General features: G+C 36.7%; 3 non-coding genes across 3 annotated transcripts; all 3 read left to right on the plus strand.

Moving 5' to 3' along the window:
- The first annotated feature begins 624 nt into the window (after positions 1-624).
- TRNAQ-CUG (transfer RNA glutamine (anticodon CUG)) lies at positions 625-696 on the plus strand. The gene has a single exon. It is a non-coding gene; the product is annotated as a tRNA-Gln (tRNA).
- A 1,997-nt stretch (positions 697-2,693) lies between these two features.
- On the plus strand, positions 2,694-2,765 carry TRNAQ-CUG (transfer RNA glutamine (anticodon CUG)). The gene has a single exon. It is a non-coding gene; the product is annotated as a tRNA-Gln (tRNA).
- An 8,466-nt stretch (positions 2,766-11,231) lies between these two features.
- On the plus strand, positions 11,232-11,303 carry TRNAQ-CUG (transfer RNA glutamine (anticodon CUG)). The gene has a single exon. It is a non-coding gene; the product is annotated as a tRNA-Gln (tRNA).
- The last annotated feature ends 910 nt before the right edge of the window (positions 11,304-12,213 follow it).

Below are 12,213 nucleotides of genomic sequence, written 5' to 3' on the forward strand. Positions count from 1 at the left end.
GGGACCTTGCCACAGTTTAATTCCTTCTGAGTGTAATCCTTTTTCAATGAGGTATTGTATTGATAGTTATTGTTGTACGCCATAAACACGATTTAACAACAAAAAAAATGTGATAATATTCTCTCGTAGAGATAATTAAACCAATGTAATTGAGGGCATATAAAATTAACAAATTTAAAGAGTCTTTTTATGGCATGTAATGCAAACACTGGCTCTACTTCCAGCTCGTAGTGTGTTCAGTACAGACAGACCTTGGAAATTAGTATTATCCACATTGTAGATTATCCAAATGGAAACTAATTTACAGTCTTTTTGCCTTGGCAGTAGCTGCCTGACACTGGTTACAACAGTTAAGTTTTCAGTCAACTGAAATTCATAATTTCATTTCCCAGTTTTTTCCCATTGAGTTGTTAATAGTATTTTCCCTTTCCAAATGCAGGGTTCTAGCTTTTGTTATATAACCGCAATAGAAAATAATTGTACATCTTGGTGATCATGCAGGCACAGAAGCTATGCCCTCTTGATTATTGTGGGAGGTCGATTTTGAATGATAGCCGACTTGTTATTGTAATTACACGTACTGCCTGTTTAGTAGAAATATCCAAACTGCACTCTATTGTCAAGGGTTCCATGGTGTAATGGTTAGCACTCTGGACTCTGAATCCAGCAATCCGAGTTCAACTCTCGGTGGGACCTTGTAATAATAGTAGTTTAATTCCTTTTGAGTGTAATCCTTTTTCAATGAGGTATTGTATTGATAGTAATTGTTGTACGCCATAAACACGATTTAACAACAAAAAAAATGTGATAATATTCTCTCGTAGAGATAATTAAAGCAATGTAATTGAGGGCATATAAAATTAACAAATTTAAAGAGTCTTTTTATGGCATGTAATGCAAACACTGGCTCTACTTCCAGCTCGTAGTGTGTTCAGTACAGACAGACCTTGGAAATTTGTATTATCCACATTGTAGATCATCCAAATGGAAACTAATTTACAGTCTTTTTGCCTTGGCTGTAGCTGCCTGACACTGGTTACAACAGTTAAGTTTTCAGTCAACTGAAATTCATAATTTCATTTCCCATTTTTTTCCCATTGAGTTGTTAATAGTATTTTCCCTTTCCAAATGCAGGGTTCTAGCTTTTGTTATATAACCGCAATAGAAAATAATTGTACATCTTGGTGATCATGCAGGCACAGAAGCTATGCCCTCTTGATTATTGTGGGAGGTCGATTTTGAATGATAGCCGACCTGTTATGGTAATTACACGTACTGCCTGTTTAGTAGAAATATCCAAACTGTACTCTATTGTCAAGGGTTCCATGGTGTAATGGTTAGCACTCTGAATCCAGCAATCCGAGTTCAACTCTCGGTGGGACCTTGCCACAGTTTAATTCCTTTTGAGTGTAATCCTTTTTCAATGAGGTATTGTATTGATAGTAATTGTTGTACGCCATAAACACGATTTAACAACAAAAAAAATGTGATAATATTCTCTCGTAGAGATAATTAAAGCAATGTAATTGAGGGCATATAAAATTAACAAATTTAAAGAGTCTTTTTATGGCATGTAATGCAAACACTGGCTCTACTTCCAGCTCGTAGTGTGTTCAGTACAGACAGACCTTGGAAATTAGTATTATCCACATTGTAGATTATCCAAATGGAAACTAATTTACAGTCTTTTTGCCTTGGCAGTAGCTGCCTGACACTGGTTACAACAGTTAAGTTTTCAGTTAACTGAAATTCATAATTTCATTTCTCAGTTTTTTCCCATTGAGTTGTTAATAGTATTTTCCCTTTCCAAATGCAGGGTTCTAGCTTTTATTATGTAACCGCAATAGAAAATAATTGTACATCTTGGTGATCATGCAGGCACAGAAGCTATGCCCTCTTGACTATTGTGGGAGGTCTATTTTAAATGATAGCCGACGTGTTATTGTAATTACACGTACTGCCTGTTTAGTAGAAATATCCAAACTGCACTCTATTGTCAAGGGTTCCATGGTGTAATGGTTAGCACTCTGGACTCTGAATCCAGCAATCCGAGTTCAGCTGTCGGTGGGACATTGCCACAATTTAATTCTGATTTCTGAGTGTAATCCTTTTTCAATGAGGTATTGTATGGATAGTGATTGTTGTACGCCATAAACACGATTTAACAACAAAAAAAAAGTGAAAATATTCTCTTGTAGAGATAATTAAACCAATGTAATTGAGGGCATATAAAATTAACAAATTTAAAGAGTCTTTTTATGGCATGTAATGCAAACACTGGCTCTACTTCCAGCTCGTAGGGTGTTCAGTACAGACAGACCTTGGAAATTAGTATGATCCACATTGTAGATTATCCAATTGGAAACTAATTTACAGTCTTTTTGCCTTGGCAGTAGCTGCCTGACACTGGTTACAACAGTTAAGTTTTCAGTCAACTGAAATTCATAATTTCATTTCCCAGTTTTTTCCCATTGAGTTGTTAATAGTATTTTCCCTTTCCAAATGCAGGGTTCTAGCTTTTGTTATATATCCGCAATAGAAAATAATTGTACATCTTGGTGATCATGCAGGCACAGAAGCTATGCCCTCTTGATTATTGTGGGAGGTCGATTTTGAATGATAGCCGACCTGTTATTGTAATTACACGTACTGCCTGTTTAGTAAAAATATCCAAACTGCACTCTATTGTCAAGGGTTCCATGGTGTAGTGGTTAGCACTCTGGACTCTGAATCCAGCAATCTGAGTTCAACTCTCGGTGGGACCTTGCCACAGTTTAATTCCTTTTGAGTGTAACCCTTTTTCAATGAGGTATTGTATTGATAGTAATTGTTGTACGCCATAAACACGATTTAACAACAAAAAAAATGTGATAATATTCTCTCGTAGAGATAATTAAAGCAATGTAATTGAGGGCATATAAAATTAACAAATTTAAAGAGTCTTTTTATGGCATGTAATGCAAACACTGGCTCTACTTCCAGCTCGTAGTGTGTTCAGTACAGACAGACCTTGGAAATTAGTATTATCCACATTGTAGATCATCCAAATGGAAACTAATTTACAGTCTTTTTGCCTTGGCAGTAGCTGCCTGACACTGGTTACAACAGTTAAGTTTTCAGTCAACTGAAATTCATAATTTCATTTCCCATTTTTTTCCCATTGAGTTGTTAATAGTATTTTCCCTTTCCAAATGCAGGGTTCTAGCTTTTGTTATATAACCGCAATAGAAAATAATTGTACATCTTGGTGATCATGCAGGCACAGAAGCTATGCCCTCTTGATTATTGTGGGAGATCGATTTTGAATGATAGCCGACCTGTTATGGTAATTACACGTACTGCCTGTTTAGTAGAAATATCCAAACTGCACTCTATTGTCAAGGGTTCCATGGTGTAATGGTTAGCACTCTGAATCCAGCAATCTGAGTTCAACTCTCGGTGGGACCTTGCCACAGTTTAATTCCTTTTGAGTGTAATCCTTTTTCAATGAGGTATTGTATTGATAGTAATTGTTGTACGCCATAAACACGATTTAACAACAAAAAAAATGTGATAATATTCTCTCGTAGAGATAATTAAAGCAATGTAATTGAGGGCATATAAAATTAACAAATGTAAAGAGTCTTTTTATGGCATGTAATGCAAACACTGGCTCTACTTCCAGCTCGTAGTGTGTTCAGTACAGACAGACCTTGGAAATTAGTATTATCCACATTGTAGATTATCCAAATGGAAACTAATTTACAGTCTTTTTGCCTTGGCTGTAGCTGCCTGACACTGGTTACAACAGTTAAGTTTTCAGTCAACTGAAATTCATAATTTCATTTCCCAGTTTTTTCCCATTGAGTTGTTAATAGTATTTTCCCTTTCCAAATGCAGGGTTCTAGCTTTTGTTATATAACCGCAATAGAAAATAATTGTACATCTTGGTAATCATGCAGGCACAGAAGCTATGCCCTCTTGATTATTGTGGGAGGTCGATTTTGAATGATAGCCAACCTGTTATTGTAATTACACGTACTGCCTGTTTAGTAGAAATATCCAAACTGCACTCTATTGTCAAGGGTTCCATGGTGTAATGGTTAGCACTCTGGACTCTGAATCCAGCAATCCGAGTTCAACTGTCAGTGGGACATTGCCACAATTTAATTCCTTCTGAGTGTAATCCTTTTTCAATGAGGTATTGTATGGATAGTGATTGTTGTACGCCATAAACACGATTTAACAACAAAAAAAAAGTGATAATATTCTCTTGTAGAGATAATTAAACCAATGTAATTGAGGGCATATAAAATTAACAAATTTAAAGAGTCTTTTTATGGCATGTAATGCAAACACTGGCTCTACTTCCAGCTCGTAGGGTGTTCAGTACAGACAGACCTTGGAAATTAGTATGATCCACATTGTAGATTATCCAATTGGAAACTAATTTACAGTCTTTTTGCCTTGGCAGTAGCTGCCTGACACTGGTTACAACAGTTAAGTTTTCAGTCAACTGAAATTCATAATTTCATTTCCCAGTTTTTTCCCATTGAGTTGTTAATAGTATTTTCCCTTTCCAAATGCAGGGTTCTAGCTTTTGTTATATAACCGCAATAGAAAATAATTGTACATCTTGGTGATCATGCAGGCACAGAAGCTATGCCCTCATGAGTATTGTGGGAGGTCGATTTTGAATGATAGCCGACCTTTTATTGTAATTACACGTACTGCCTGTTTAGTAGAAATATCCAAACTGCACTCTATCGTCAAGGGTTCCATGGTGTAATGGTTAGCACTCTGAATCCAGCAATCCGAGTTCAACTCTCGGTGGGACCTTGCCACAGCTTAATTCCTTCTGAGTGTAATCCTTTTTTTCAATGAGGTATAGTATTGATAGTTATTGTTGTACGCCATAAACACGATTTAACAACAAAAAAAATTTGATAATATTCTCTCGTAGAGATAATTAAACCAATGTAATTGAGGGCATATAAAATTAACAAATTTAAAGAGTCTTTTTATGGCATGTAATGCAAACACTGGCTCTACTTCCAGCTCGTAGTGTGTTCAGTACAGACAGACCTTGGAAATTAGTATTATCCACATTGTAGATCATCCAAATGGAAACTAATTTACAGTCTTTTTGCCTTGGCTGTAGCTGCCTGACACTGGTTACAACAGTTAAGTTTTCAGTCAACTGAAATTCATAATTTCATTTCCCATTTTTTTCCCATTGAGTTGTTAATAGTATTTTCCCTTTCCAAATGCAGGGTTCTAGCTTTTGTTATATAACCACAATAGAAAATAATTGTACATCTTGGTGATCATGCAGGCACAGAAGCTATGCCCTCTTGATTATTGTGGGAGGTCGATTTTGAATGATAGCCGACCTGTTATGGTAATTACACGTACTGCCTGTTTAGTAGAAATATCCAAACTGCACTCTATTGTCAAGGGTTCCATGGTGTAATGGTTAGCACTCTGAATCCAGCAATCTGAGTTCAACTCTCGGTGGGACCTTGACACAGTTTAATTCCTTCTGAGTGTAATCCTTTTTCAATGAGGTATTGTATGGATAGTTATTGTTGTACGCCATAAATACGATTTAACAACAAAAAAATGTGATAATATTCTCTCGTAGAGATAATTAAACCAATGTAATTGAGGGCATATAAAATTAACAAATTTAAAGAGTATTTTTATGGCATGTAATGCAAACACTGGCTCTACTTCCAGCTCGTAGGGTGTTCAGTACAGACAGACCTTGGAAATTAGTATTATCCACATTGTAGATTATCCAAATGGAAACTAATTTACAGTCTTTTTGCCTTGGCAGTAGCTGCCTGACACTGGTTACAACAGTTAAGTTTTCAGTCAACTGAAATTCATAATTTCATTTCTCAGTTTTTTCCCATTGAGTTGTTAATAGTATTTTCCCTTTCCAAATGCAGGGTTCTAGCTTTTGTTATATAACCGCAATAGAAAATAATTGTACATCTTGGTGATCATGCAGGCACAGAAGCTATGCCCTCTTGATTATTGTGGGAGGTCGATTTTGAATGATAGCCGACGTGTTATTGTAATTACACGTACTGCCTGTTTAGTAGAAATATCCAAACTGCACTTTATTGTCAATGGTTGCATGGTGTAAAGGTTAGCACTCTGGACTCTGAATCCAGCAATCCGAGTTCAACTCTCGGTGGGACCTTGCCACAGTTTAATTCCTTCTGAGTGTAATCCTTTTTCAATGAGGTATTGTATTGATAGTAATTGTTGTACGCCATAAACACGATTTAACAACAAAAAAAAGTGATAATATTCTCTCGTAGAGATAATTAAACCAATGTAATTGAGGGCATATAAAATTAACAAATTTAAAGAGTCTTTTTATGGCATGTAATGCAAACACTGGCTCTACTTCCAGCTCGTAGTGTGTTCAGTACAGACAGACCTTGGAAATTAGTATGATCCACATTGTAGATTATCCAATTGGAAACTAGATTACAGTCTTTTTGCCTTGGCAGTAGCTGCCTGACACTGGTTACAACAGTTAAGTTTTCAGTCAACTGAAATTCATAATTTCATTTCCCAGTTTTTTCCCATTGAGTTGTTAATAGTATTTTCCCTTTCCAAATGCAGGGTTCTAGCTTTTGTTATATAACCACAATAGAAAATAATTGTACATCTTGGTGATCATGCAGGCACAGAAGCTATGCCCTCTTGATTATTGTGGGAGGTCGATTTTGAATGATAGCCGACCTGTTATTGTAATTACACGTACTGCCTGTTTAGTAGAAATATCCAAACTGCACTCTATTGTCAAGGGTTCCATGGTGTAATGGTTAGCACTCTGGACTCTGAATCCAGCAATCCGAGTTCAACTGTCGGTGGGACATTGCCACAATTTACTTCCTTCTGAGTGTAATCCTTTTTCAATGAGGTATTGTATGGATAGTGATTGTTGTACGCCATAAACACGATTTAACAACAAAAAAAGTGATAATATTCTCTTGTAGAGATAATTAAACCAATGTAATTGAGGGCATATAAAATTAACAATTTTAAAGAGTCTTTTTATGGCATGTAATGCAAACACTGGCTCTACTTCCAGCTCGTAGGGTGTTCAGTACAGACAGACCTTGGAAATTAGTATGATCCACATTGTAGATTATCCAATTGGAAACTAATTTACAGTCTTTTTGCCTTGGCAGTAGCTGCCTGACACTGGTTACAACAGTTAAGTTTTCAGTCAACTGAAATTCATAATTTCATTTCCCAGTTTTTTCCCATTGAGTTGTTAATAGTATTTTCCCTTTCCAAATGCAGGGTTCTAGCTTTTGTTATATAACCGCAATAGAAAATAATTGTACATCTTGGTGATCATGCAGGCACAGAAGCTATGCCCTCTTGATTATTATGGGAGGTCGATTTTGAATGATAGCCGACCTGTTATTGTAATTACACGTACTGCCTGTTTAGTAGAAATATCCAAACTGCACTCTATTGTCAAGGGTTGAATGATAGCCGACCTGTTATTGTAATTACACGTACTGTCTGTTTAGTAGAAATATCCAAACAGCACTCTATTGTCAAGGGTTCCATGGTGTAATGGTTAGCACTCTGGACTCTGAATCCAGCAATCCAAGTTCATCTCTCGGTGGGACCTTGCCACAGTTTAATTCCTTCTGAGTGTAATCCTTTTTCAATGAGGTATTGTATTGATAGTGATTGTTGTACGCCATAAACACGATTTAACAACAAAAAAAAGTGATAATATTCTCTCGTAGAGATAATTAAACCAATGTAATTGAGGGCATATAAAATTAACAAATTTAAAGAGTCTTTTTATGGCATGTAATGCAAACACTGGCTCTACTTCCAGCTCGTAGTGTGTTCAGTACAGACAGACCTTGGAAATTAGTATGATCCACATTGTAGATTATCCAATTGGAAACTAATTTACAGTCTTTTTGCCTTGGCAGTAGCTGCCTGACACTGGTTACAACAGTTAAGTTTTCAGTCAACTGAAATTCATAATTTCATTTCCCAGTTTTTTCCCATTGAGTTGTTAATAGTATTTTCCCTTTCCAAATGCAGGGTTCTAGCTTTTGTTATATAACCGCAATAGAAAATAATTGTACATCTTGGTGATCATGCAGGCACAGAAGCTATGCCCTCTTGATTATTGTGGGAGGTCGATTTTGAATGATAGCCGACCTGTTATTGTAATTACACGTACTGCCTGTTTAGTAGAAATATCCAAACTGCACTCTATTGTCAAGGGTTGAATGATAGCCGACCTGTTTTTGTAATTACACGTACTGTCTGTTTAGTAGAAATATCCAAACTGCACTCTATTGTCAAGGGTTCCATGGTGTAATGGTTAGCACTCTGAATCCAGCAATCCGAGTTCAACTCTCGGTGGGACCTTGACACAGTTTAATTCCTTCTGAGTGTAATCCTTTTTCAATGAGGTATTGTATTGATAGTTATTGTTGTACGCCATAAACACGATTTAACAACAAAAAAAATGTGATAATATTCTCTCGTAGAGATAATTAAACCAATGTAATTGAGGGCATATAAAATTATCAAATTTAAAGAGTATTTTTATGGCATGTAATGCAAACACTGGCTCTACTTCCAGCTCGTAGGGTGTTCAGTACAGACAGACCTTGGAAATTAGTATGATCCACATTGTAGATTATCCAATTGGAAACTAATTTACAGTATTTTTGCCTTGGCAGTAGCTGCCTGACACTGGTTACAGCAGTTAAGTTTTCAGTCAACTGAAATTCATAATTTCATTTCTCAGTTTTTTCCCATTGAGTTGTTAATATTATTTTCCCTTTCCAAATGCAGGGTTCTAGCTTTTGTTATGTAACCGCAATAGAAAATAATTGTACATCTTGGTGATCATGCAGGCACAGAAGCTATGCCCTCTTGATTATTGTGGGAGGTCGATTTTGAATCGTAATTACATGTACTGCCTGTTTAATAGAAATATCCAAACTGCACTCTATTGTCAAGGGTTCCATGGTGTAATGGTTAGCACTCTGAATCCAGCAGTCCGAGTTCAACTCTCGGTGGGACCTTGCCACAGTTTAATTCCTTCTGAGTGTAATCCTTTTTCAATGAGGTATTGTATTGATAGTTATTGTTGTACGCCATAAACACGATTTAACAACAAAAAAAATGTGATAATATTCTCTCGTAGAGATAATTAAACCAATGTAATTGAGGGCATATAAAATTAACAAATTTAAAGAGTCTTTTTATGGCATGTAATGCAAACACTGGCTCTACTTCCAGCTCGTAGTGTGTTCAGTACAGACAGACCTTGGAAATTAGTATTATCCACATTGTAGATTATCCAAATGGAAACTAATTTACAGTCTTTTTGCCTTGGCAGTAGCTGCCTGACACTGGTTACAACAGTTAAAGGAACAGTGTCATCACAAATTATTTTTTTATATGTTAAAGATGTTAGTGCTTTATTAAAAACGTTTATATTCATTTGTGTGTTTGTGTTTTACTTTTTCTTATTTTTACACTTTTTCTTCCCTATGGGGGCTGCCATTTTTTGTTCCATTTCTGTGTGTGTCGATTAACGACACACACAGACATGGAATACGGCAGCCACAGTCCCATAGGGACGACGAACGGCTCCCGTCCCATTGACTGCCGTGTACGGCGTCTGTGTGGGAACTGCGCATGCGCCGCTCCCACACAGTCCTATTCGAAATTGGCGCCGTCCGGCGCCATTTTCCTGTGGACCGGAAGTCGCGGCCGGACAGTAATATTACTACTTCCGGTCACGGCTTCCGGACAAGTGCACATGGAACAGTGGCAGCAAAGGGAGCGGACGGGCCGGAGGGAGCCGCGGCGGCAGGAGCAGGTAAGAGATTTCAATGTATGTTAGTGTTTGTGTGTGTTTACTACTGTATGTAAACCTACTACACTGTGGGTTACCTCAAAAAATGGCGACACACAGTGTAGGAGGTTAAACCTTTCAAACCCCTCGTTTATCACGGCACTAGCCAGGATAAAGGAGGGGGGGATGCTGAGAGCTCACTAGAGCGAGGGCTTTTAACCCAATGTTGCAATGCTGCAATTTTGGGAACTAGCTCCATCTAGTGACCAAAAATGGGTAGTATTATAAATTAGAAAAAATTTATAATATTTCCTGACTCGCGAAAAAAATAAAAAAAATTTGAACAATGTTTAATCACCCACACACTAAATGTTTAATTTTTTAAAAAAAAACATGTTTTTCTGGCGACACATTCCCTTTAAGTTTTCAGTCAACTGAAATTCATAATTTCATTTCTCAGTTTTTTCCCATTGAGTTGTTAATAGTATTTTCCCTTTCCAAATGCAGGGTTCTAGCTTTTGTTATATAACCGCAATAGAAAATAATTGTACATCTTGGTGATCATGCAGGCACAGAAGCTATGCCCTCTTGATTATTGTGGGAGGTCGATTTTGAATGATAGCCGACGTGTTATTGTAATTACACGTACTGCCTGTTTAGTAGAAATATCCAAACTGCACTCTATTGTCAAGGGTTCCATGGTGTAATGGTTAGCACTCTGAATCCAGCAATCCGAGTTCAACTCTCGGTGGGACCTTGCCACAGTTTAATTCCTTCTGAGTGTAATCCTTTTTCAATGAGGTATTGTATTGATAGTTATTGTTGTACGCCATAAACACGATTTAACAACAAAAAAAATGTGATAATATTCTCTCGTAGAGATAATTAAACCAATGTAATTGAGGGCATATAAAATTAACAAAATTTAAAGAGTCTTTTTATGGCATGTAATGCAAACACTGGCTCTACTTCCAGCTCGTAGTGTGTTCAGTACAGACAGACCTTGGAAATTAGTATTATCCACATTGTAGATTATCCAAATGGAAACTAATTTACAGTCTTTTTGCCTTGGCAGTAGCTGCCTGACACTGGTTACAACAGTTAAGTTTTCAGTCAACTGAAATTCATAATTTCATTTCCCAGTTTTTTCCCATTGAGTTGTTAATAGTATTTTCCCTTTCCAAATGCAGGGTTCTAGCTTTTGTTATATAACCGCCATAGAAAATAATTGTACATCTTGGTGATCATGCAGGCACAGAAGCTATGCCCTCTTGATTATTGTGGGAGGTCGATTTTGAATGATAGCCGACTTGTTATTGTAATTACACGTACTGCCTGTTTAGTAGAAATATCCAAACTGCACTCTATTGTCAAGGGTTCCATGGTGTAATGGTTAGCACTCTGGACTCTGAATCCAGCAATCCGAGTTCAACTCTCGGTGGGACTTTGCCACAGTTTAATTCCTTCTGAGTGTAATCCTTTTTTCAATGAGGTATTGTATTGATAGTTATTGTTGTACGCCATAAACACGATTTAACAACAAAAAAAATGTGATAATATTCTCTCGTAGAGATAATTAAACCAATGTAATTGAGGGCATATAAAATTAACAAATTTAAAGAGTCTTTTTATGGCATGTAATGCAAACACTGGCTCTACTTCCAGCTCGTAGTGTGTTCAGTACAGACAGACCTTGGAAATTAGTATTATCCACATTGTAGATTATCCAAATGGAAACTAATTTACAGTCTTTTTGACTTGGCTGTAGCTGCCTGACACTGGTTACAACAGTTAAGTTTTCAGTCAACTGAAATTCATAATTTCATTTCTCAGTTTTTTCCCATTGAGTTGTTAATAGTATTTTCCCTTTCCAAATGCAGGGTTCTAGCTTTTGTTATGTAACCGCAATAGAAAATAATTGTACATCTTGGTGATCATGCAGGCACAGAAGCTATGCCCTCTTGATTATTGTGGGAGGTCGATTTTGAATGATAGCCGACGTGTTATTGTAATTACACGTACTGCCTGTTTAGTAGAAATATCCAAACTGCACTCTATTGTCAAGGGTTCCATGGTGTAATGGTTAGCACTCTGGACTCTGAATCCAGCAATCCGAGTTCCACTGTCGGTGGGACATTGCCACAATTTAATTCTGATTTCTGAGTGTAATCCTTTTTCAATGAGGTATTGTATGGATAGTGATTGTTGTACGCCATAAACACGATTTAACAACAAAAAAAAAGTGAAAATATTCACTTGTAGAGATAATTAAACCAATGTAATTGAGGGCATATAAAATTAACAAATTTAAAGAGTATTTTTATGGCATGTAATGCAAACACTGGCTCTACTTCCAG

This window comes from Rhinoderma darwinii, chromosome 3, assembly GCF_050947455.1.
Source record: "Rhinoderma darwinii isolate aRhiDar2 chromosome 3, aRhiDar2.hap1, whole genome shotgun sequence".
NCBI classification, from domain to species: Eukaryota; Metazoa; Chordata; class Amphibia; order Anura; family Rhinodermatidae; genus Rhinoderma; species Rhinoderma darwinii.